Source organism: Heptranchias perlo, chromosome 1 (genome assembly GCF_035084215.1).
Source record: "Heptranchias perlo isolate sHepPer1 chromosome 1, sHepPer1.hap1, whole genome shotgun sequence".
Lineage (NCBI taxonomy): Eukaryota > Metazoa > Chordata > Chondrichthyes > Hexanchiformes > Hexanchidae > Heptranchias > Heptranchias perlo.
In genome coordinates this window covers 85,554,929-85,580,536 of record NC_090325.1, presented here as the reverse complement: position 1 = coordinate 85,580,536, position 25,608 = coordinate 85,554,929, and the positions used below count along the sequence as shown (strand labels likewise).

The 25,608-nt window shown below is 43.7% G+C and overlaps 1 protein-coding gene across 4 annotated transcripts in view; it reads right to left on the bottom strand.

Annotated features, from left to right (window-relative positions):
- tec (tec protein tyrosine kinase) overlaps window positions 1–25,608 on the bottom strand; it is a 164,351-nt gene that overhangs the window by 97,437 nt on the left and 41,306 nt on the right. The window lies entirely within an intron of this gene.

The window sequence follows — 25,608 nt, the reverse complement described above, 5'->3', positions numbered from 1 at the left end:
ACAAAATTTGAGACTAAGCCACATAAAGAGATATTAGGACAGGTGACCAAAAGCTTGGTCAAAGAGGTAGGTTTTAAGGAGCATCTTAAAAGAGGAGAGAGAGGTAGAGAGTTGGAGAGATTTATGGAGGGAATTCCAGAGCTGATGGCCTAGGCAGCTGAAGACACAGCCACCAATGGTGGAGCAATTAAAATTGGGGATGTGCAAAAGGCAAGAATTGGAGGAGCACAAAGATCTCAGAGGGATGTAAGGCTGGAGGAGGTCACAGAGATAGGGAGGGGCGAGGCCATGAAGGGATTTGAAAACAAGGGTGACAATTTTAAAATTGAAGAGTTGCCAACCTAGATAAGTGAGCACGGGGTGATGGGTGAATGGGACTTAATGCGAGTTAGGATACGGACAGCAGAGTTTTGGATGATCTCAAGTTTATGGAGAGTGACGGATGGGAGGTCACCCAGGAGAGCATTGGAATAGTCAAGTCTAGAGGTAGCAAAGGCATGGATGAGGGTTTCAACAGCAGATGAGCTGAGGCAGAAGCAGAGACTTGGGATGTTATGGAGGCAGAAGTAGGTGGTCTTGGTGATGGAGCAGATATGGAGTTGGAAACTCAACTTAGGAACAAATAGGATGCCAAGGTTGCAAACGGTCTGGTTCAGCCTCAGACAGTGGCCAGAGATAGGGATGGTGTCGGTGGCGAAGGGAAAGGAGTTTGTGGCAGGGACCAATTTCAGCAAGTGGCCAGGAGTTCCAGCTCCAATGCTCTTCCAGCAGAACACAGATCCTGAAGTTTTGGCCCCTATGTTCTGATACACTTCCCCAAGCAGTTGCACAAAATCTTTGGAACCATCTGTCACATTGCAAATTCAAACAGATATCGTCGACTAACAATAGATATTTACATGACCTCAAAACATGTTTGGGAAGGATTGAGTGGCACAAAGAGTTAGCATGACATCCTTTCACCTCAGAGAACTAAATCTGAATCTACTCCAGACTGATGGGCTAAAACACTAAAGGGTCGATTTGCCTAGCCTCTGCTCTGGTGCTTTAGGAGCAGTGTACCCAAAGTGTCGGTATTGTCTAGAGGCACCAAAAGCACAGGCCCACCCTTGGCAAGTTTTAACACTGCTGGAAGGTGGAGGAAATTTTAGTGCCCATCAGGCCTGTAGCTGGATGTTGGGCCTCCGAAACTGGGATCTCCATCAGCAGCCTAAAGGTCCTGACATCATGCAAACATCTGATGGGGAGGTAGGTGGGTTCCTCCTTCCTTGCCTGGGTTTCATCAGCCTGTCACCAGTCCCCCATTAACCCTCTGGTTAACAGGGGCCAAGGGGTAGGTATTTACCCTGGCCAGATCTGTTCTCAACCCACTGAAATTGGTTTTAGAAGCTGATTGCTTGAAACAATTCTAAGAACTTACATTTTCCTGGGTACCGCATTCAGCTAATATTTTACAAGTACGTTTGACTTTATTTCATTTTTAAAGGTCTGCAAACTTCACTTGACAAATTTAGTTTTGGAATTTATACTTTTCTGAAAAGTTAGATTGTTTTTACAAAATTTGTATCTCTTTGTTCATTTACATAAGCTACAAACATCAACGGAAAGGTTAGCCAATGACAGTTAGAGGTACTGAGTCTTTATTTATCAATCAGTACAAGCATAAAAGGCATGTAATAAAAACATAATTTTTACTAAGTATATTTTTAAACCTTTTATAATAGGCAACCTTATCACAACAAGCCTGGTGTACCTTTACACTTGCCTTATGTATCCATCTGAAAACCACAAGTATATTAAGTAAGCTCCCTCCAACAGCCACTCTCATCAGATGTGAGCAGCTTTTCTGTTCAACACAATGTCAAATGTATACAAGGTTCTGATAACAGAGCTGGTGCAATCCATATGTTTCCAGGTAGAACACAAGTCGTTCATTCATCTTAAACAATTTACAGTTCTGATTAAGGGTCATCGACCTGAAACGTTAACTGTTTCTCTCTCCACAGTTGCTGCTGAGTGTTTTCCAGCATTTTCTATTTTAGTGCAAGTTATAACTGGAAACTTTTCAGTTACATTGCAGAAGTAAAATGAGAGCAAAATCAATCATAGAATCATATAAAGTTACGGCACAGAAGGCATCGTGTCCATGCTGGCCGAAAAAGAGCTATCCAGCTTAATCCCACTTTCCAGCACTTGATCCATAGCCCTGTAGGTTATGGCACTTCAATGCATATCCAAGTACTTTTTAAATGAGTTGAGGGTTTCTGCCTCTACCACCCTTTCAGGCAGTGAGTTCCAGATCCCCACCACTCTCTGGGTGAAAAAAATTCTCCTCAGCTCCCCTCTAATCCTTCCATCAATTACTTTAAATCTATGCCTCCTGTTCATTGACCCCTCTGCTAAGGGAAATAGGTCCTTCCTAGCCACTCTATCTCGGCCCCTCATAATTTTAGATACCTCAATTAAATCTCCCTTCAGCCTCCTTTGTTCCAAAGAAAACAACCCCAGCTATCCAATCTTTTCTCATAGCTAAAATTCTCCAGCCCTGGCAAATCTCCTCTGTACCCTCTCTAGTGCAATCACATCTTTCCTGTAATGTGACGACCAGAACTGTATACAGTACTCAAGCTGGGGCCTAACCAATGTTTTATACGGTCTGGCATAACCTCCCTGCTCTTATATTCTATGTCTCGGCAAATAAAGGAAAGTATCCTGTATGCTTTTTTAACCACCTTATCTACCTGTCCTGCTACCTTCAGGGATCTGTGGACATGGACTCCAAGGTCCCTTTGTTCCTCTACACCTCTCAGTATCCTCCCATTCATTGTGTACTCTCTTGCCTTGTTTGCCCTCCCCAAATGCATTACCTCACACTTCTCTGGATTGAATTCCATTTGCCACTTTTCTGCCCACCTGACCAGTCCATTGATATCTTCCTGCAGTCCACAATTTTCCTCCTCACTATCAACCACATGGCCAATTATTGTATCATCTGCAAACTTCTTGATCAAGCCCCCCCACATCCAAGTCCAAATCATTAACGTATATCACAAAAGGCAAGGGACTTAGTACTGAGCCTTGCGGGACCCCACTGGAAACAGCCTTCCAGTCGCAAAAACACCCGTCAACCATTACCCTTTTCTTCCTGCCACTGAGCCAATTTTGGATCCAACTAGCCACTTTCCCTTGGATCCCATGGGTTTTTACTTTTTTGACACGTCTGCCATGTGGGACCTTGTCAAAAGCCTTGCTAAAATCCATGTACACTACATCAAACGTGTTAACCTCCTTGATACCTGCTCAAAAAATTCAATCAAGTTAGTCAGACACGACCTTCCCTTAACAAATCCATGCCAACTGTCCTTGATTAACCCATGCCTTTCTAAATGACGATTTATGCTGTCCCTCAGAGTCGATTCCAATAACTTGCCCACCACCGAGGTTAGACTGACTGGCCTATAATTACTCGGTCTATCCCTTTCCCCCTTTTTAAACAACGGTACAATGTTAGCATTCCTCCAACCCTCCGGCAACATGGCTGTAGCCAGCAAGGATTGGAAAATGATGGTCAGAGCCTCTGCCATTTCCTCCCTTGCATCTCTTAGCAGCCTGGGATACATTTCATCTGGCCTGGTGATTTATCTACTTTCAAAGATGCTAAAAACTCCTTAATACTTCCTCTCTCACTATATTTATCCCATCCAATATTTCACACTCCTCCTCCTCCTCAACTACAATCTCTGCATCATCCCCCTCTTTTGTGAAGACAGACGCAAGTATTCATTATAAACCATACCCACATCTTCTGCCTCCACACATAGGTTACCTTTTTGGTCTCTAATAGGCCCTACTTTTTCCTTCGTTCTCCTCTTGTTTTTTTATGTATTTATAAAATATTTTGGGGTTTTCCTTAATTTTACTTGCCAGTATTTTTCATGCCCTCTCTTTGCTTTCCTAATTTTCTTTTTAATTTCACCCCTGCACTTTCTATACTCCTCTAGGCTTTCTGTAGTATTGAGCTTTTGGTGTCTGACATAAGCTTCCTTTTTTTGTCTTATCTTACCCTGTATGCTCCTGGTCATCCAGGGGGGCTCTAGATTTGGCAGTCCCACCATTTTTCTTTGTGGGAACATGTATACTCTGAACCCCTTGAATCTCCCCCTTGAATGCCTCCCACTGCTCTGATACTGATTTACCTTCAAGTAGCTGTTTCCAGTCCACTTTTGCTAAATCACTTCTCAGCTTAGTAAAATTGGCCTTTCCCTAATTTAGAACTTTTACTCCTGTTCTATCTCTGTCCTTTTCCATAACTATGCTAAATCTAACTGAATTATGATCACGACCACCAAAATGCTCTCCCACTGATACTCCTTCCACCTGCCTAGCTTCATTCCCTAAAACTAAATCCAGAACTGCACCCCCCACCCCCTTGTTGGGCTTACTACTAATGGCTAAAATATTGCTCCTGAATGCAAGTTAAGAATTCTGCATCCTCTGTTTCTTTTGCACTGATTGTATCCCAGTTAATATCAGGGTAGTTGAAATCCTCTGTTACTGCCCTATTGTTTTTGCACTTCTCAGAAATTTGTCCACATATTTGCTCTTCTATCTCCTTCTGACTGTTTGGGAGTCTATAGTACACTCATAGCAGTGTGACTGCCCCTTTTTTGTTCTTTAGCTCAAACCAAATGGCCTCATTTGCTGATCCTTCTAACATATCTTCCCTTCTCACAGCCATAATTGTTTCTTTAACCAATATTGCCACCCCCCTCCTTTTTTTAATCCCGCTCTCTATCTGTCTGAAAACCCTGTAACAAGGAACGTTGAGCTGCCATTCCTGCTCTTGTTTAAGCCATGTTTCTGTAATAGAAGATATCAGGAATCTCATCTCAGGAATTCCCTTAGTTCTTTTCCTACTCAAAGTGACTCGTACTCTATGCCCCGATTTCTATTGGCCTTTTTAACAGCTTTATCTACCTGCATTTGCACTTTTAGGGAATGAAATATTTAAACTCCTAAGTGTCTCTTGTCATCCACACCGGTGAGTGTCTTTCCATTAAGTGTGTACTCCTACTTCTTGTTTTTTTTAAAAACCAAAATATTACAATTTATATGCATAAGTTCGATGTATCTGCAGTCTATCTGCCCATGCCGCTAACCTATGTCTTCCAGAATCCTCCTCATTGTTTGCCAAACCTCCTACATTTGTATCATCATCTGGGAGGCTTAGGCTAGATTGTACTACAGTAAACCCTTTGACCTGTTCAGGAAGTGCTGCTCATGCATGTCAACAGTGTTTTTGATGATTGCCCTGGTGGTGGCACGGGCCTTATTATATTGATCATATGTCACTCAGACCTGTGGCACAGTAAACCGCTGTATGGGAATTTGGCAGTGACTTGCATCATGAAGTGCAGATAGTAACACACAAGGTGGATACTGATGAAGTAGAAGCCCTTGCAGCTCATGCAGGGGGCACAGAAATCAGGTTGCCCCCAAATTTACCTCTGCTTTGCACCCCAAAAGTAGACTGACTTGGGGTGCAAGCAAAGGAAATTTGGCTCTTATATATCGGACATTCAAAATCTATCAGGTATATTAAGGGTTAAGATTTCACTTATAATGTGAAGAAGTAGTATAATGTCTGGTGTTCACGTACAAAAGTTCGTAACAAATTCAGTTATTCATTAAGCTTCTAAGTGGCTTGAGGTTCTGGTCAGGGTAAGAAGGTCTGACGTATCCTGCATCAAAGTATTGGACTTGACGTGAGGTGGGGGAGATGGAGTAAGGGTTGTGATGACAGAGGGAAACAATTGAAGAAATGTGAAAGCTTCATTAATTGTGTGTGTTAGGGTCCTCTTTACAGCCAACATTGCAGAATCGGAGTGATGTTCCTCTGCTTCTAAAGCAGCAGGGGCTACCTCCACTGGAATTGCCATGTCCAAGATTTTCTGAATGGCAAAGCTATGCACGGCACAGGAAACTCCCACTATTTGGGGGACACATTCGGGGGTACATTGCAATGCCATTCCTTATCTCTCCAGGCAGCAAAATTAACCTTTCAAGGCCCCTATGGTTCTCTCTAGGACCACTTTAGTAGAGGCAGTTCAGGGGCTACATCTGTTGCTCTTATTTCTATTTGAAGTTATTATCTTGGGGATGCATTCCATCTTACTATAAGTTTGTTCCAACGTGAGATTCTGGGAAACAGTGGCTCGACGGCCTTGTGCACATCACAATACATTGCTTCAAGCATTACATCTGCCCCTAGCATCAGCACATTTCCTAGCACTCACGAGCAGGCAATTAATGAGACTGAGCAATGGGCATCATGTGAACGTGAAGCATTAAACACTAATGAAGAGGAGCAGGTGCAAGGGGGCAGAAGAGGAACAAGAAAGATCTGACCGTGCTGCATGTCCACACTGTGTCTCCAGCACACAGACCAGGATTGGTGTCCTGATTGGCCTGTCTTCAGATGCTGGAGCACAAGGTGTAACTTCAGCTTTAATGTGTCACCTGCAGCATACAGCAGTTGGCCAAAAATATCCAATATCCAGGTTACCTCCAACATCAATTTTCTTTTTTTCAAAAAACTCACTCATGGGATGTGGGCGTCGCTGGCAGGACCAGCATTTATTGCCCATCCCTAATTGTCCTTGAGAAGGTGGTGGGAAGCCACCTTCTTCAACTGCTGCAGTCCATGTGGTGAAGGCTCTCCCACAGTGCTGTTAGGTAGGGAGTTCCAGGATTTTGAACCAGCGACGATGAAGGAACAGCGATATATTTCCACGTCAGGATGGTGTGTGACTTGGAGGGGAACGTGCAGGTGGTGTTGTTCCCATGTACCTGCTGCCCTTGTCCTTCTAGGTGGTAGAGATCATGGGCTTGGAAGGCACTGTCGAAGAAGCCTTGGTGAGTTGCTGCAGTGCATCCTGTAGATGGTACACACTGCAGCCGGTGGTGAAGGGAGTGAATGTTTAGGGTGGTGGATGGGGTGCCAATCAAGCAGGCTGCTATGTCCTGGATGGTGTTGAGCATCCTCAGTGTTGTTGGAGCTGCACTCATCCAGGCAAGTCAAGAGTATTCCATCACACTCCTGACTTGTGCCTTGTAGATGGGGGAAAGGCTTTGGGGAGTCAGGAGGTGAATCACTCGCCACAGAATACCCAGCCTCTGACCTGCTCTTGCAGCCACAGTATTTATGTGGCTGGTACAGTTAAGTTTCTGGTCAATGGTGACCCCCAGGATGTTGATGGTGGGGAATTCAGCAATGGTAATGCCGTCGAATGTCAAGGGGAGGTGGTTAGAATCTCTCTTGTTGGAGATGGTTATTGCCTGGCACTTGTCTGGCACGAATGTTATTTGCCACTCATAAGCCCAAGTCTGGATGTTGTCCAGGTCTTGCTGTATGCGGGCATGGACTGCTTCATTATCTGAGGGGTTGCGAATGGAACTAAACACTGTGCAATCATCAGCGAACATCCCCATTTCCGACCTTATGATGGAAGGAAGGCCATTGATGAAACAGCTGAAGATGGTTGGGCCTAGGACACTGCCCTGAGGAACTCCTGCAGCAATGTCCTGGGGCTGAGATGATTGACCTCCAACAACCACTGCCATCTACCTTTGTGCTAGGTAGGACTCCAGCCACTGGAGAGTTTTCCCCGATTCCCATTGACTTCAATTTTAATAGGGCTCTTTGGTGCCACACTCGGTCAAATGCTGCCTTGATGTGAAGGGCAGACACTCTCACCACACCTCTGGAATTCAGCTCTTTTGTCCATGTTTGGACCAAGGCTGTAATGAGGACTGGAGCAGAGTGGTCCTGGCGGAACCCAAACGGAGCATCGGTGAGCAGGTTATTGGTGAGTAAGTACCATCCACGGGATGCACTGCAGCAACTCATCAAGGCTTCTTCGACAGCACCTCCCAACCCACGACCACTATCACCTAAGAGGACAAGGCCAGCAGGCACATGGGAACACCACCACCTGCACGTTCCCTCCAAGTCACACACCTACCCAACTTGGAAATATATCGCCGTTCCTTCATCGTCGCTGGGTCAAAATCCTGGAACTCCCTACCTAACAGCACTGTGGGAGAACCTTCACCACACAGACTGCAGCGGCTCACCACCACCTTCTCAAGGGTAATAAGTGATGGGCAATAAATGCTGGCCTTGCCAGCGACGCCCACATCCAATGAACGAATAAAAAAAAAAGTGCCGCTTGATAGAACTGTCGACGACACCTTTCATCACTTTGCTGATGATTGAGAGTAGACTGATGGGGCGGTAATTGGCCGCATTGGATTTGTCCTGCTTTTAGTGGACAGGACATACCTGGGCAATTTTCCACATTGTTGGGTAGATGCTAGTATTGTAGTTGTACTGGAACAGTTTGGCTAGAGGCGCGGCTAGTTCTGGAGCACAAGACTTCAGCACGACAGCTGGGATGCTGTCGGGGCCCATAGCCTTTGCTATATACAGTGCACTCAGCTGTTTCTTGATATCACGTGGAGTGTATCGAAGTGGCTGAAAACTGGCTTCTGTGATGGTGGGGATATCAGGAGGAGGCAGAGGTGGATCTTCCACTCGGCACTTTTGGCTGAAGATGGTTGCAAATGCTTCAGCTTTGTCTTTTGCACTCACTTGCTGGACTCTGCCATCATTGAGGATGGGGATGTTCATGGAGCCTCCTCCTCCCGTTAGTTGTATAATTGTCCACCGCCATTCACGACTGGATGTGGCAGGACTGCAGAGCTTTGATCAAATCTGTTGGTTGTGGAATCGCTTAGCTCTGTCTATAGCATGTTGCTTCCACAATTTAGCATGCATGTAGTCCTGTGTTGTAGCTTCACCAGGTTGGCACCTCATTTTTAGGTTTGCCTAGTGTTGCTCCTGGCATGCTCTTCTACACTCCTCATTGAACCAGGGTTGATCCCCTGGCTTGTTGGTAATGTTAGAATGAAGAATATGCCGGGCCATGAGGTTACAGATTGTGTTGGAATACAATTCTGCTGCTGCTGACGGCCCACAGCGCCTCACGGATGTCCAGTTTTGAGCTGCTAGGTCCTCAGTGTGAAGACGGGACTTCGTCTCCACGAGGACTGTGCGGTGGTCACTTCTACCAATACTGTCATGGATAGATGCATCTGCAACAGTTGGATTGGTGAGGACGAGGTCAAGTAAGTTTTTTCCTCGTGTTGGTTCGCTCACCACCTGCCGCAGGCCCAGTCTGGCAGCTATGTCCTTCAGGACTCGGCCAGCTCGGTCAGTAGTGGTGCTACCGAGCCACTCTTGGTGATGGGCATTGAAGTCCCCCACCCAGAGTACATTCTGTGCCCTTGCTACCCTCAGTGCTTCCTCCAAGTGGTGCTCAACATGGAGGAGGACTGATTCATCAGCTGAGGGAGGGTGGTAGGTGGTAATCAGCAGAAGGTTTCCTTGCCCATGTTTGAACTGATGCCATGAGATTTGGAGTCAATGTTGAGGACTCCCAGGGCACTCCCTCCTGACTGTATACCACTGTACTGCCACCTCTGTTGGGTCTGTCCGTCCTGCCGGTGGGACAGGACATGCCCAGGGATGGTGATGGAAGAGTCTGGGACGTTGGCTGAAAGGTATGATTCTATGTGTATGTCAGGCTGTTGCTTGACTAGTCTGTCAGACAATTTTGGCACAAGTCTGCACGTTAGTGAGGAGGCTTGACTGGGCTTGGTTTGCCTTCGTCACGTCAGGTGCCTGGTGGTCCGATGCCAGGTGGTCCGTCTGGTTTTATTCTTATTGTGACTTTTTGTAGCGTGATTGTACAACTGAGTGGCTTGCTAGGCCATTTCAGTGAGCGATTAAGAATCAACCACATTAGCTGTGGGTCTGGAGTCACTTATAGGCAAGGCCAGGTGAATTGACGGCACAAATAGAAACAAATGGGTATGATCTCGTGGCCATTACAGAGACGTGGTTGCAAGGTGACCAAGGTTGGGAGCTAAATATTCAAGGTTACTTAACATTTCGAAGGATAGGGAAAAAGGTAAAAGGTGGTGGGTAGCTCTGTTAATAAAGGATGAAATTAGTATAATAGTGAGAAATGATCTTGGCTCAGAAGACCAAGATGTCGAATCAATTTGGGTGGAGGTAAGAAATAGCAAGGGAAAGAAATCACTGGTGGGAGTAGTATATAGGCCTAACAGTAACTACATTATAGGGCAAAATATTCATCAGGAAATAAGGGGGGCTTGTAAAAAAGTTAATGCAATAATCATGGGCAATCTTAACTTTCACATAGATTGGACAAATCAAATTGGCAAAAATAGCCCCGAGGAGGAGTTCATAGAATGCATTAGGGACTGTTTCTTAGACCAATACGTCGGGGAACCAACCAGGGAACAGGCCATTTTGGATCTGGTAATGGGTAACGAAACAGGATTAATGATCTCAAAGTAAAGGATCCCTTGGGAAGCAGTGGTCATAACATGATAAATTTCACATCCAGTTTGAGAGCGAGGATCTGGGGTCTGAAACTACTGTATTGAACTTAAATAAGGGCAATTATAAAGGAATGAGGGCGGAATTGGCTAAAGTGGACTGGGTAAACAGATTAGATGGTATGATGGTGGATAAGCAGTGGCAAACATTTAAAAAGATATTTTATGGCTCGCAACAAAAATATATCCCTGTGAAGAGGAAAGACTCCACAAAAAGGGTGAACCAACTATGGCTAACTAAGGAAGTCAAGGATGGCATCAGGTTAAAAGAAAAAACATACAACATGGCAAAGATTACTGGTAAGCCCGAAGATTGGGAAAACTTTAAAAACCAGCAAAGGATGACTAAAAGAATAATAAAGAGGGAGAAAATAAATTGAGAGTAAACTAGCAAGAAATATAAAAACTGACAGTAAAAGCTTCTACAAGTATATAAAAAGGAAGAGGGCAGCTAAAGTAAACATTGGTCCCTTACAGGATGAGACTGGGGAAATAATAATGGAAAACAAGGAAATGGCAGAGGAATTGAACAGATATTTTGTATCTGTCTTCAGAGTAGAAGACACTAATAACATACCAATAATAGTAGAAAATCAAGGGGCAAAGGGGAGGGAGGAACTAAAAACAATCACTATCACTAGAGAAAAAGTACGCGGTAAACTAATGGGTCTAAAGGCTGACAAGTCCCCTGGACCTGATGGTTCGCATCCAAGGGTCTTAAAGGAAGTGGCTACAGAGATAGTGGATGCATTGGAAAGGTCCCAGTGGATTGGAAAACCGCAAACATAACATCCTTATTCAAGAAGGGAGTGAGACAGAAAACAGGTAACTATAGACCAGTTAGCCTAACATCTGTCATTGGGAAAATGCTAGAAGCCATTATTAAGGAAGTAGCAGCAGGACATTTGGAGACTCATAATAAAACCATGTTGACTCTCCTTGATTGTATGAAGGGGAAATTGTGTCTGACAAATTTATTACAGGGCAGGTGGATAAAGGGCAACCAATGGATGCAGTATATTTGGATTTCCAAAAGGCATTCGATAAGGTGCCACATAAAAGATTACTGCACAAGATATGAGCTCATGGTCTTGGGGGTAATATACTGGCATGGATAGAGGATTGGCTAACTAACAGAAAACAAAGAGTCGGGATAAAAGGGTCATTTTCAAAATGGCCATCTGTAACTAGTGGGGTGCTGCAGGGCTCAGTGCTGGGGCCTCAACTATTTACAATATATATCAGTGACTTGGATGAAGGAACAGAGTGTCTTGTGGCCAAATTTGCTGAGGATACCAAGATAGGTGGAAAAGCAAGTTGCAATGAGGACACAAAGTGTCTGCAAAGGGATATTGACAGGTTAAGGGAATGGGCAAAAATTTGGCAGATGGAATATAATGTGGGAAAATGTGAAGTCATCCACTTTGGGAGGAAAAATAAAAAAGCAAAAATATCATTTGAATGGAGAAATACTACAAAATGCTGCGGTACAGATGGATCTGGGTGCGCTCGTACATGAAACACAAAAAGTCAACATACAGGTGCAGTAGGTAATCCGGAAGGCAAACGGAATATTGGCCTTTATTTCCAGGGGGATGGAGTATAAAAGCAGGGAAGTCATGCGACAATTGTACAGGGTGCTGGTGAGACCGCACCTGGAGTACTGCGTGGAGTACTGCGTACAGTTCTGGTGTCCTTATTTAAGGAAGGACATACTTGCAATGGAGGCAGTTCAGACATGGTTCACTAGGTTGATTGCGGGTATGAAAGACTTGTCTTATGAGGAAAGATTGAACAGGTTGGGTCTATACTCATTGGAGTTCAGAAGAATGAGAGGAGATCTTATTGAAACATACAAGATTCCCCCCTCATGGGGGAATCTAAAACTAGGGGGCATAGTCTCAGAATAAGGGATCGCCCGTTTAAGATGGAAATGAGGAGGAATTTCTTCACCCAGAGGGTCATGCATCTTTAGAATTCTTTATCCCAAAAAGCTGTGGAGGCTGAGTCATTGAATACATTCAAGGCTGAGTTAGACAAATTTTTGATCAGCAAGGGAGTCAAAGGGTATGGGGAAAAGGCAGGAAAGTGGAGTTGAGGTAAAAATCAGATCAGCTATGATCTCATTGAATGGTGGAGCAGGCTCGAGGGGCCGAATGGCCTACTCCTGCTCCTATCTCTTATGGTCTTATGGGTGAGGACGGCAGGTTTCCTTCCCTGAAGACATTAGTAAGCCAGAAGAGTTTTTACGACAATTCGGTAGTTTTATGGCCACCATAACTGATAACAGATTTTTTAATTCCAGATTTTATTTAATTAATTAATTCAATTTAAATTCCCCAGCTGCCGTGGCAGGATTTGAACTCATAATTCTTGATTATTAGTCCAGGCCTCTGGATTACTAATCCAGTAACAACCACTATGCTACCATACCCGTACTGGGAAGGAATCCTGCCAACTTTACCCAGTCTGACCTACCTTTAACTCCAGCCCCACGTTACGTGGTTGACTCTTAATGCCCTATCAAGCTATTTAATTGTTCATTATGCAATAAGTATGGCATTGTCAGTGCAAACCACATCCCCGTTTTAAAACTGCAGTGCTGCTCAAGGGGTTTACAAATGCAGTGTAAAATGAAGGCTGGGCATCTTCACAGCCAACTGCAAGAAAGCCCCAAAGCAGCTAGGGGCTAATCGCAGAACAACGTTTCTCACAAGAGCTGAGACTGGTGCCGTGTGAGAGTTGTAGGTGTGGCTCCCAGGGTTCAGGAGTACTGTTTATACCTAGTCAATGTTATTTTCCTCTTCTAATCTCATTATTCCTTCTGCATTATGTCCCTTTTGCTAAATTCTTTACTTGTACATTAACCTCATCTATTACTTTCTCTGCTGGCTCTTCCTGGTTACTTTTATTTTCCCTGCTCCCTTCCTTCCTAGTTTAAATCACTCATTACTTCCCTATTTATCCATTTTGCCAGTACATAAGCTCCTTCCTGTCTAGATGAAGCCCATCCTTGCAGAATAGCTCCCATTTTTCCCAGATCTGGTGCCATCAGCCCACATGGGCCAAGGAAAAAGAAACCCTCTTCCTGACATAAACCTTTAATCATATGTTGAGTTTCCTAATCTTCCTATCCTTCCCTAATCTAGCATATTACTGGGGCAGTAATTCTGAAATTATTACCCTTGGAGTGCTGCTCCTAAGCCTGCTTCCTCATCTCCTAACCTTGTTTTTGCAGGACTTCAGACTTTTCTTTCTTGTATCAGTGGTTCCCACATGGATCACAATAAGTGGCTACTCTACCTTTTACTTCATAATCTTTTCTAAACTTTCTGAAATGTCCTTTACCCTAGCACCTGGGAGACAACAGGGGCGATTTAAACTCTAACTTACTGGCCGACATCTGCCTGGATCCCGCCGTCTTCAATTTTAACCTTCTTTAAATATGCAGATTAAGGGAACTGAATCTTGACTGCAGTTTTAACTCTGACCTGAGTGGGGGAAGTCATTGTGGTTTTCCTGCCACGTGAAGACAGCGGAGAGAGGATCCAGGACCAAAAGAAACCATTTAAGTTGTTTTTTCCTTGTGGAGAACTTTCTCTGTCTCTCACAGTTATGAAAGGTCACATTTAAAGATCAGGGACAGGAAAAGCCCTGGCGACTGTTACCTACAATGTTACAGTACTGTTGGTGCAGAGAATCTCAGTTCATCTGTCCCACAGATCCCTAGAAAGCCTGTCTGCACAGATAAATAGGCCTCTGATTATTTTGAATCCCGTTCAGCCACTCTCATCGCATGAAGCTGCTAACTAGTGATGGCAGGGGTGACTCTGTCACCCCTTCCATCACAAGTAGATAAGACTGATAAGAGTTCTTTGAGGAGGTGGCAGTTATACTGGATGGGGGAAATGCAGTGGATATGGTGTAGAACTTTTTAAAAAGCCTTTGACAAGGCACCACAGAAGAGGCTGTAAGAGAAGATTAAGGGGTATGAAATTAGCCGGGAGAGTGGCAAATTGGATAGAAAACTGGCTGGAAGGGAAGAAAATAAAGGTAGGAGTTGAGGGCAATTTCTCAGAATGGTTGGAAGTGGATAGCAGTGTCCCACGGGGTTCCGCTCTGGGACCACTTCTGTTCATTGCATACATCAATGGTTTGGATATAGAGCTGGAGGGAGTGGTATTGAAATTTGCAGATGATACTAAAATAGGAGGCAGAGTGAATAATTTTGAGGACCAAAGGAAGCTGCAAGGGGCTATTGATAAGATTGTGAAATAGACAAAAAAGTGGTCGATGGAATTCAATGTCAGTAAATGTGAGGTGATTCATTTTAGTTTTAAAAATGGTGGATGATGTGGCAGAGCAGAGGGATTTGGGGATTCAGGTTCACAAGACATTAAAACCAACAGCTCAAATGGATAAGGCCATTAAAAGCTAATAGAATACTGGGTTTTATGGCAAGAGGTATACAATATAAAAGTTGAGATGTAATAGTGAATCTGTATAAAATCTCAATAAAACCACAGTTGGAGTATTGTGCAGTTTGGGGCTCCACACTATAGGAAAGATGTTGAGGCAATAGAGAGGGTACAGTGCAGATTCACTAGGATACTGCCTGGTAAGAGGAAATGCAATTACAAAGAAAGACTTGAATAACTGAGGCTGTTTACATTAGAGGAGAGGAGATTATGGGATAATTTGATAGAGGTGTTCAAAATTATAAAGGGATGGAACTGTGTAGACAGAAACAACTTCCAGTGGTTGTAGGATCTGGAATGAGGAGACATAGATTAAAGATGTAGGAAAGAGATCAGGAAAAATTGTTTTATATATACACATATACACATACATATATATATATATATATACACACAGATGGGCTGTGGAATGCACTCTCAGCGTTAGTGACTGAAGCAGAGACCATGTCAACATTTAATAGATTAGATAGGTGGCTGAAGGGAAGAGGAATAAAGGGGTATGGGAACAGCTCAGGAACAGGAAATTAGGACTACTGCTCTTGTGGAGGATAAACAATATGGAATGGTTGGGCTGAACAGCCTGCTTCCTTGTTTTAATTTCTATGTAATATTTTATCTAACAAGTGACAATTCAGAACTTCATTTAAAAACACATTTCAAGCATGTTCCATTCTCTCCAAGTTTTACTTATTTTATAGATGTCAAAAATGAAACATGACCATTATCACACATCATTCTATTACATCAGACACATACATAGAAATATGTGTCAGCACCAAAATGTTCGTGCAGTAATATGGGTGGAAGTTAGGCTGGGTGAACTTCTGCTTTCCTGGAGGTAAACCTAGGGCTCAACAACTGTTCTTTTTCTATTTTGTTTCCACATGTAGCATGATTAAGGTAAGTTATGCAAACTGGAAAAAGACACCTGTTCATTTGAAGCTTTTCCAATACAGGAATCACATAATTTTCCCTTACTGTGTCTGTAGAAACTGTCCCTGCTAAGTCAGTCATTCTTTAGTTCTCTTTCTCCCACCATCTACATTAGTCATATTGCAACTCACACAGATTGTGAAAGCCACATTTTCATTATTTTGATTATCTCACTATATAAGCATTTCCTTCAGTTTTTACATAATATGCAGACTTTAAACTCTGTGTGGAACTGTGGGCGGATAGAAATCAGTACGCAACACATCCAATGCCTTTCCTTTAGCCATACTCCTGGAACCTGTGACATATGTCTAGCTAATTTTCTCAGAATTAATGGAGGATTTGTGAGGAACAGCACGTTAATGGAAAAAATATATATGGTTTTGCCACAAAACAACACAGAAGGTGGCTCAGAAGGCCACCTCGTGAAGAGATGGCTTGGGGGGGCGGGGGAAAGAGGGAAATGTTCCATAATTTTCTCAAGGTACAATGTTGAAAAAGGTACCAAATGACTTAAAAGGTACCTATAGGACCTATCCATAAAAATATTTTAAGGATAGCACCACACTGGGCTAACTTTGAACATCAGGAAGGGCTGGGCGAAATGGGCTCTGGCAGCTCAAGCGATGGACTGCCATAACTTTTACAATGGGAGCCCCTTCCCCTACTTTGGATGGGCTACTGGCACACGAAAAGCTTGCCCAAAAAAATGGGGAAAGTCCAGTGAAATAGAAGCTCTTAAAGAACTTCAGCTCACCATTAAAGGAAAAGTTGCAGTGATGTCAGAATAGCAGACTTATTCACAGTGGACACGGCAGAGACATGTGAGCAACACTGCTCTCTTCGATGCTCAAGATTTGGCAGTGCTGTGGCAAGATGTGCATGAAAGGAAGATGGCACTCTTTGGGATGAAGACCACTTTCCAAGAAAAGAACAGGTGAAAGCTGTAAAAGGTCAAATTTCATATTACCTAAAAAACAGCCCATCTCAAAACACTTGAATATTCACACATTCACCACCTATCACCCCAATTCCCCATTCGTAAAAAAAGGACACAATCATATTCCGCAAAAACAAAACAATTCAGAACATAACCACATGGCCCGGCATATTCCTCATTCTACCATTACCGACAAGCCAGGGGATCAACCCTGGTTCAATGAGGAGTGTCGAAGAGCATGTCAGGAGCAGCACCAGGCAAACCTAAAAATGAGGTGCCAACCTGGTGAAGCTACAACTCAGGACTACATGCATGCTAAACAGCAGAAGCAACTTGCTATAGACAGAGCTAAGCGATTCCACAACCAACGGATCAGATCAAAGCTCTGCAGTCCTGCCACATCCAGTCGTGAATGGTGGTGGACAATTATACAACTAACGGGAGGAGGAGGCTCTGTAAACATCCCCATCCTCAATGATGGCGGAGTCCAGCACGTGAGTGCAAAAGACAAGGCTGAAGTGTTTGCAACCATCTTCAGCCAGAAGTGCCGAGTGAATGATCCATCTCGGCCTCCTCCCGATAGCCCCACCATCACAGAAGCCAGTCTTCAGCCAATTCGATTCACTCCACGTGATATCAAGAAACGGCTGAGTGCACTGGATACAACAAAGGCTATGGGCCCCGACAACATCTCAGCTGTAGTGCTGAAGTCTTGTGCTCCAGAACTAGCTGCGCCTCGAGCCAAACTGTTCCAGTGCAGCTACAACACTGGCATCTACGCAACAATGTCGAAGATTGCCCAGGTATGTCCTGTCCACAAAAAGCAGGACAAATCCAACGCGGCCAATTACCGCCCCATCAGCCTACTCTCATTCATCTGCAAAGTGATGGAAGGTGTCGTCGACAGTGCTATTAAGCGGCACTTACTCACCAATAACCTGCTCACCGACACTCAGTTTGGGTTCCACCAGGACCACTCAGATCCAGACTTGATCCAAACATGGACAAAAGAGCTGAATTCCAGAGGTAAGGTGAGAGTGAGCGCCCTTCACATCAAGACAGCATTTGACCGAGTGTGCCACAAAGGAGCCCTGGTAAAACTGAAGTCAATGGGAATCAAGGGGAAAACCATCCAGTGGCTGGAGTCATACCTAGCACAAAGGAAGATGGTAGTGGTGTTGGAGGCCAATCATCTCCGCCCCAGGACATTGCTGCAGGAGTTCCTCAGGTCAGCGTCCGAGGCCCAACCATTTCATCAATGACCTTCACCAATGACCTTCCCTCCATCATACGGTCAGTAATGGGGATGTTCGCTGATGATTGCACAGTGTTCAGTTCCATTCGCAATCCCTCAGATAATGAAGCAGTCCGTGCCAGCATGCAGCAAGACTTGGACAGCATCCAGGCTTGGGCTGATAAGTGGCAAGTAACATTCGTGCCAGACAATGACCATCTCCAACAAGAGAGAGTCTGACCACCTCTCCTTGACATTCAACGGCATTACCATCACCGAATTCCCCACCATCAACATCCTGGGGGTCACCATTGATCAGAAACTTAACTGGACCAGCCATATAAATACTGTTGCTATAAGAGCAGGTCAGAAGCTGGGTATTCTGCGGCGAGTGACTCACTTCCTGACTCCCCAAAGCCTTTCCACCATCTAGAAGGCACAAGTCAGGAGTGTGATGGAATACTCTCCACTTGCCTGGATGAGTACAGCTCCAACAACGCTCAAGAAGCTCGACACTATCCAGGACAAAGCAGCCCACTTGATTGGCACCCCATCCACCACCCTAAACATTCACTCCCTTCACCACCGGCGCACAGTGGCTGCAGTGTGTACCATCCACAGGATGCAGTGCAGCAACTCGCCAAGGCTTCTTCGACAACACCTCCCAAACCCACGACCTCTACCACCTAGAAGGACAAGGGCAGCAGGCACGTGGGAACAACACCACCTGCATGTTACCCTCCAAGTCACACACCATCCCGAATTGCAAACATATCGCCATTCCTTCATCGTCGCTGGGTCAAAATCCTGGAACTCCCTTCCTAACAGCACTGTGGGAGAATCTTCACCACACGGACTGCAGCGGTTCAAGATGGCGGCTCACCACCACCTTCTCAAGGGCAATTAGGGATGGGCAATAAATGCCGGCCTCGCCAGCGCGCCCACATCCCATGAACGAATAAAAAAAAAATAAAGCAGGAGCAGTGAGAGAGGAAGACCAACACAGAGTGGGAGCGGCGAAATCGAAAAAAATAAATCAAAAAGTGACATCACAGCGGAGTGCCCAAGGTAAGTCAGTGTAAGTATTTAGGGGGTGATTTTAAACCCCATGAATGGGTGGGTTGAGGGAGAGTGGGAGTTGAAAATTGTTGTTTTTTGGGTCTTGACCGCAACCCAGCATTATTTCCGGATTTAACGTCGGCGGGGAGAAGTACAGGCTTCCCACTGGGAACGCCAATTCCAAATATTTTGCGGTTACGATCCAAAAATCAACTATTTTCAACTCCCACCCGCCCCCAACCACTCGTTCTTGGGGTTTAAAATCACCCCCTTAGTTTATTAGTTCGTGTCTTTAGTGGTTGGTTAGTGTTTGTAGTGGGTAGTACGTTAGCAAAACAGTTAAAAAGAGCAGGAAACTGGAGCAGGGAAAAATCTCAAAAAGGTGATGTCATAGACAGCACAGAGCAGCAGAACCCGAGGAAATTAAACAAAGTCGTTAATTTACCATACACACACTATTTTTAAACTATAAAACGTCTCTAGCTTAAGACACTCTGGCTCAGAGTCTTTGAGCTAGAGTGCGAGTTAGAGACACTCCGACACATAAGTCAGCAGGGGAAGGGGAGCCAAGGAGAGGGAGTGAAGGAGGTCCCGCAGACACTGGTCCTATCCAACAGGTATAATGTACTTTCTACCTGTGAGGATAATGCTAACCATGGCTCAGTGGAGCAGGAAGCAGTCCAAGGGGTGGAGCAGCAGAATAGAAAAGTAGTCTATGGGGATTCGATAATTAGAGGGATAGATAGCGTCCTCTGCAGTCACGACCGAAAGTCCAGGAGGGTGTGTTGCCTACCTGGTAGGAGGGTAAAGGATATCTCAGAGCAACTGGAGAGGAACTTGGAAATGGAGAGGGAAGATCCAGTTGTCATGGTCCATGGGAACAATGACATAAGGAAGAAAGTGGGAGGAGTTCCTGCTAAGGGAATATCAAAAGTTAGGAACTAAATTAAAAAGCAGGACCTCACATGTGGTAATCTCAGGTCTACGACCCAAGCCACGTGCGAATTGGCATAGGGATAGACAAATCAGGTAGGTGAACGCGTAGCTGAAAAAGAGTGGTGTGGGAAGGAAGCGTTCCATTTCATGGGACACTGGGACCAGCACTGGAATAGAAAGGAGCTGTACCGCTGGGACAGGCTCCACCTGAACTGGAATGGGACCAATGTCCTCGCGGAAAGGATAAACAGGGCTGTCGATAGGACTTTAAACTAGGGGAGGGATCTGGTGAAAATAACAAGTCTGAAGAAAAAATAAATAGCAAATAAAGGTCAGACTGTGGTTGGGAAGAAGGATAACAAGGAGTCAGGGAACAAATATAGTTATACAACACGAGTACAAAATGACAAAAATAAAGTGAGGGGAACAATTATTAAAAACAAATTAAATTGCCTGTATAGTAATGTGCACAGCATCCAAAACAAAAAGCAGGGGAGCTGGAGGCCATAATTCATAGTGAGGAGCCAGAGGTGGTAGGTATAACTGAAACATGGCTTCATAAAGAACAGGACTGGCAGTTAAATATTGCAGGATATAATGTATTTAGAAAGGGTAGGAAAGGAAGAAGGGGTGAGTGGGATAGCTGTACGAATTAGAGACAACATAACGGCAATAGAAAAAAGGGACATAAGTAACTTTAAGATAGAAACAGAATCCATATCGATTGAGACAAAGGATAAGAAGGGATCGATCACATTAATAGGTATATTCTACAGACCACCTAATAGTGGAAGGGAAGTGGAGGATGAAATATGTAGACTATTCTATGAAATGAGTAAAAAGCATCGAATAATAATCATGGAAGATTTCAGTCACCCCCAAATAAACTGGCAAGAGGTAGGGAAAAGGGTAAAGCGAATGGAGTTTTTAAAAACAGTGTGTACAGGACTCCTTTCTTACCCAGTATGCGAGAAGCCCAAGAGAGGAATCACTACTGGATCTACTAATGGGAAATGATCCAGGGCAGATAAGAGAAGTAAGCGAGGGGAACATCTAGGAACATCAACAGCGATTATAACATAATACAGTTTAAAATAATGATTGAGAAAGACATAAACAAGACAAAGACCAAAGTAATAGACTAGAAGAAAGCTAATTTAATGGAGATGAGAATGGAACTAGGGAAGATAAACTGGAAAAAAAATTGACAGACAAAGAGATAGAACAGCAGTGGGAAATATTTAAAACTGTGATCAAGAGAGTTCAGGAGAAATATATTCCTCTAAAAAGCAAGAACAAACTAGTTAATATTGAAACACCATGGATAAATAAAAAGATCAGGATAAAACTGAAACTAAAGAAAAAGGAATACTCTAAGTACATAGACAATAAAGGAGGATGATCAAAGGAAATACAAAGATTAGAAAAGAAGTAATAAAAAAATTAGGAAAACAAAGAGTAATTATGAAATTAAATTATCAAGGAATATATTTAAAAAATAGTAAAATATTCTACAGACAATGGCAAATGTATTTCAATGTAGGCCAGCGTGAGGTCATCCACTTTGGACCTGAAAAGGATAGATCAGAATACTTTCTAAAATGGTGAAAAGCTCGAAACAGTGGAGGTCCAATGAGACTTAGGGGTCCATGAACACAGATCATTAAAATGTCTTGGACAGGAACAGAAAATTATCAAAATGATTAATGGAATGCTGGCCTTTATATCTAGAGGACTAGGACACAAGGGGGTAGAAGTTATGCTACAGCTATACCAAGCCCTGGTTAGACCACACCTGCAGTCGTGTTCAGTTCTGGGCACCACACCTTAGGAAGGATATATTGGCCTTGGAGGGAGTGCAGCGTAGATTTACTAGAATGATACCTGGACTCCAAGGGTTAAATTATGAGCAGAGATTACATAAACTAGGGCTGTATTCCCTGAAATTTAGAATAGGGGGTGATTTGATGGAAGTTTTCAAGATATTAAGGGGAACCGATCGGGTCGATAGAAAGAAACTATTTCTGCTGATTGGGGAGTCTAGGACTGGGGACATAGCCTAAAAATTAGAGTCAGGACTTTCAGGAGTGAAGTTAGGAAACACTTCTACAGGCAAAGGATGGTAGAAGTTTGGAACTCTCTTCTGCAAACGGCAGTTGATGCTAGCTCAACTGTTAATTTTAAATCTGAGATTGATGGATTTTTGTTAACCAAATGTATTAAGGAATATGGGAATACGGCAGGTATATGGAGTTAGGTCACAGATCAGCCATGATCTCACTGAATGGCGGAACAGGCTCGAGGGGCTAAATGGTCCACTCCTGTTCCTATGTTGCTAGACACAAATCACTAAAAGTAGCAACGCAGATTAATAAGGCCATAAAAAAAGCAATCAAGCACTGGGGTTCATTTCTCGAGGGATGGAATTGAAAAGCAGAAAAGTTATGTTAAACTTGAATAGAACCTTGATTAGACCACACTTGGAGTACTGTGCAGAGTTCTGGTCTCCACATTATAGAAAAGATATAAGGCATTGGAGAGGTTTTAAAAAGATTCACATGGATGATACCAGAACTGAGAGGATATCCTGATCAGGAAAGGCTGAGCGGGCTGGGCTCTTTTCTCTAGAAAAGAGAAGGCTGAGGGGTGACCTGATAGGGTAGACGAAGAGAAAATGTTTCCACTTGTGGGGGAGTACAAAACTACAAGTCATAAATATAAAATAGTCGCTAATAAAATTAATAGGGAATTCAGGAGAAACTTCTTTACCCAAGAGTGGTAAGAATGTGGAACGCGCTACCACAAGGAGTAGTTGATGCAAATAACATAGATGCATTTAAGGACATGAGGGAAAAATGAACAGAAGGGTATGCAGATAGGGTTAGATGAAGTAGGGAGGGAGGATGCTCATGTGGAGCATAAACGCTGGCATAGACCAGTTGGTCCGAATGGCCTGTTTCTGTGCTGTAGTTTCGATGTAACTCTATGTAAAAAGTCCGAAAAATCCTTTGAACATGACAATTTTCTTCCTTCCCCTCTTTCCACCCTCTCCGTTTTTGGAATTCTTAGCATGGAAGTGTTGATTGTCCCAACTTTCCATACTACATTTCTTCAGGAGCTTTCCCTGGTCCTTCCATCCTCATCATGGACTTGTCCTCTGATAGAAACATAGAAAATAGGAGTAGGCCATTCAGCCCTTCGAGCCTGCTCCGCCATTCAACATGATCATGGCTGAACCTCTCTCTCCATACCATATTCCCGCTCTCTCCCCATACCTCTTGATGCCTTCTGTGTCTAGAAATCTATCTATCTCCTTCTTAAATATATTCAGTGACTTGTCCTCCACAGCCTTCTGTGGTAGACAATTCCACAGGTTCACCACCCTCAGTGAAGAAATTTCTCCTCATCTCAGTCCTAAATGTCCTACCCCATATCCTGAGACTGTGACTCCTCGTTCTGGACCCCCCAGCCAGGGGAAACATCCTCCCTGCATCCAGTCTGTCTAGCCTTGTCAGAATTTTATACGTTTCAATGAGATCCCCTCTCATTCTTCTAAAGTCCAGTGAATACAAGCCTAGTCGACCCAATCTCTCCGCACACAACAGTCCTGCCATCCCAGGAATCAGTCTGGTGAACCTTCGCTGCACTCCCTCTATGGCAAGTATATCCTTTCTTAGGTAAGGAGACCAAAACTGCACACAATACTCCAGGTGTGGTCTCACCCAGGCCCTGTTTAACTGCAGTAAGACATCCTTGCTCCTGTACTCAAATCCTCTTGTAATGAAGGCCAACATACCATTTGCCTTCCTAACTGCTTGCTGCAGCTGCATGTTTGCTTTCAGTGACAGGCGTACAAGGACACCCAGGTCCCTTTGTACATCAACATTTCCCAATCTATCACCATTTAAATGATACTCTGCCTTTTCGGTTTTCTTTCCAAAGTGGATAACTTCACATTTATCCACATTATACTGCATCTGCCATGTATTTGCCCACTCACTCAACTTGTCTAAATCGTCATGAAGTCTCTTTGCATCCTCCTCACAACTCACAATCCCACCTAGTTTTGTGTAGTCAGCAAACTTGGAAATATTACATTTGGTTCCCCTCATCCAAATCATTGATATATATTGTGAATAGCTGGCGCCCAAGCACTGACCCCTGCGGTACCCCACTAGTTACCGCCTGCCACCCTGAAAAAGACTCATTTATTCCTACTCTCCGTTTCCTGTCTGTTAACCTATTTTCAATCCATGCCAGTATATTACCCCCAATCCCATGTGCTTTATTTTTGCACACAAACCTCTTATGTGGGACTTTATCAAAGGCCGTCTGAAAATCCAAATAAACCACATTCCACTGGTTCTCCCTTATCTATTCTACCAGTTACATCCTCAAAATATTCCAGTAGGTTTGTCCAACACGATTTCCCTTTCATAAATCCATACTGACTTTGTCTAATCCCGTTGATATTTTCTAAGTGCCTGTTATCACATCCTTTATAATAGACTCTAGCATTTTCCCAACTACTGATGTTAGGCTAACCGGTCTGTAGTTCCCTGTTTTCTCTCTCCTTCCCTTTTTAAATAGTGGGTTTACATTTGCCACCCTCCAATCTGCAGGAACTGTTCCATAATCTATAGAATTTTGGAAGATGACAACCAATGCATCCACTATTTCCATGGCTACCTCTTAATACTCTGAGATGCAGATCATAAGGCCCTGGAGATTTATTGGCATTCAGTCCCATTCATTTCTCCAGCACTATTTTTTTTTACTAATACTAATTTCCTTTAATTCCTCCTTCTCACTAGACCCTTGATTCCTTAGCATTTCTGGGAAGTTATTTGTGTCCTCTTCCATGAAGACAGAACCAAAGTATTTGTTTAATTGCTCTGCCATTTCCTTGTTCCCCATCATAAGTTCTCCCGTTTCTGACTGTAAGGGACCTACATTTGTCTTCACTAATCTTTTTCTTTTTACATACTTGTAGAAGCTTTTACAGTCTGCTTTTATGTTCCTTGCAAGTTTACTCTCATACTCTATTTTTCCCCTCTTAATCAATCTCTTGGTCCTTTTTTTTGCTGAATTCTAAACTGCTCCCAATCCTCAGGCTTGCTACTTTTTCTGGCAACTTTATATGACTCCTCTTTGGATCTGATACTGTCCTTAAATTCTTTTGTTAGCCATGGTTGGACCATTTTTCCTTTTGTGTTTTTGCTCCAAAAAGGAAAGTATAACTGTTGCAAATCATGCATTCATTCCTTAAATGTTAGCCATTACCTATCCATCGTCATGCCTTTTAATGAAGCTCCCCAAACCTTAACTTCTGTATTGCTAAGTGAAATGGTGATCACTGGCAACGTCACAGAAATAGTTGAATGTTGTTTCAAGGGTTCCAGAAGTGGAACACTGCAACCCCAGCTGTCCACAGCCTCAAGAAATTAATAATCTTAATTATTACATGTACAATTTGCACTATTATACAATTCAGCAAACCAATGCAAGATGGAAATTTAGAACCAGCAGCCAAAACATAA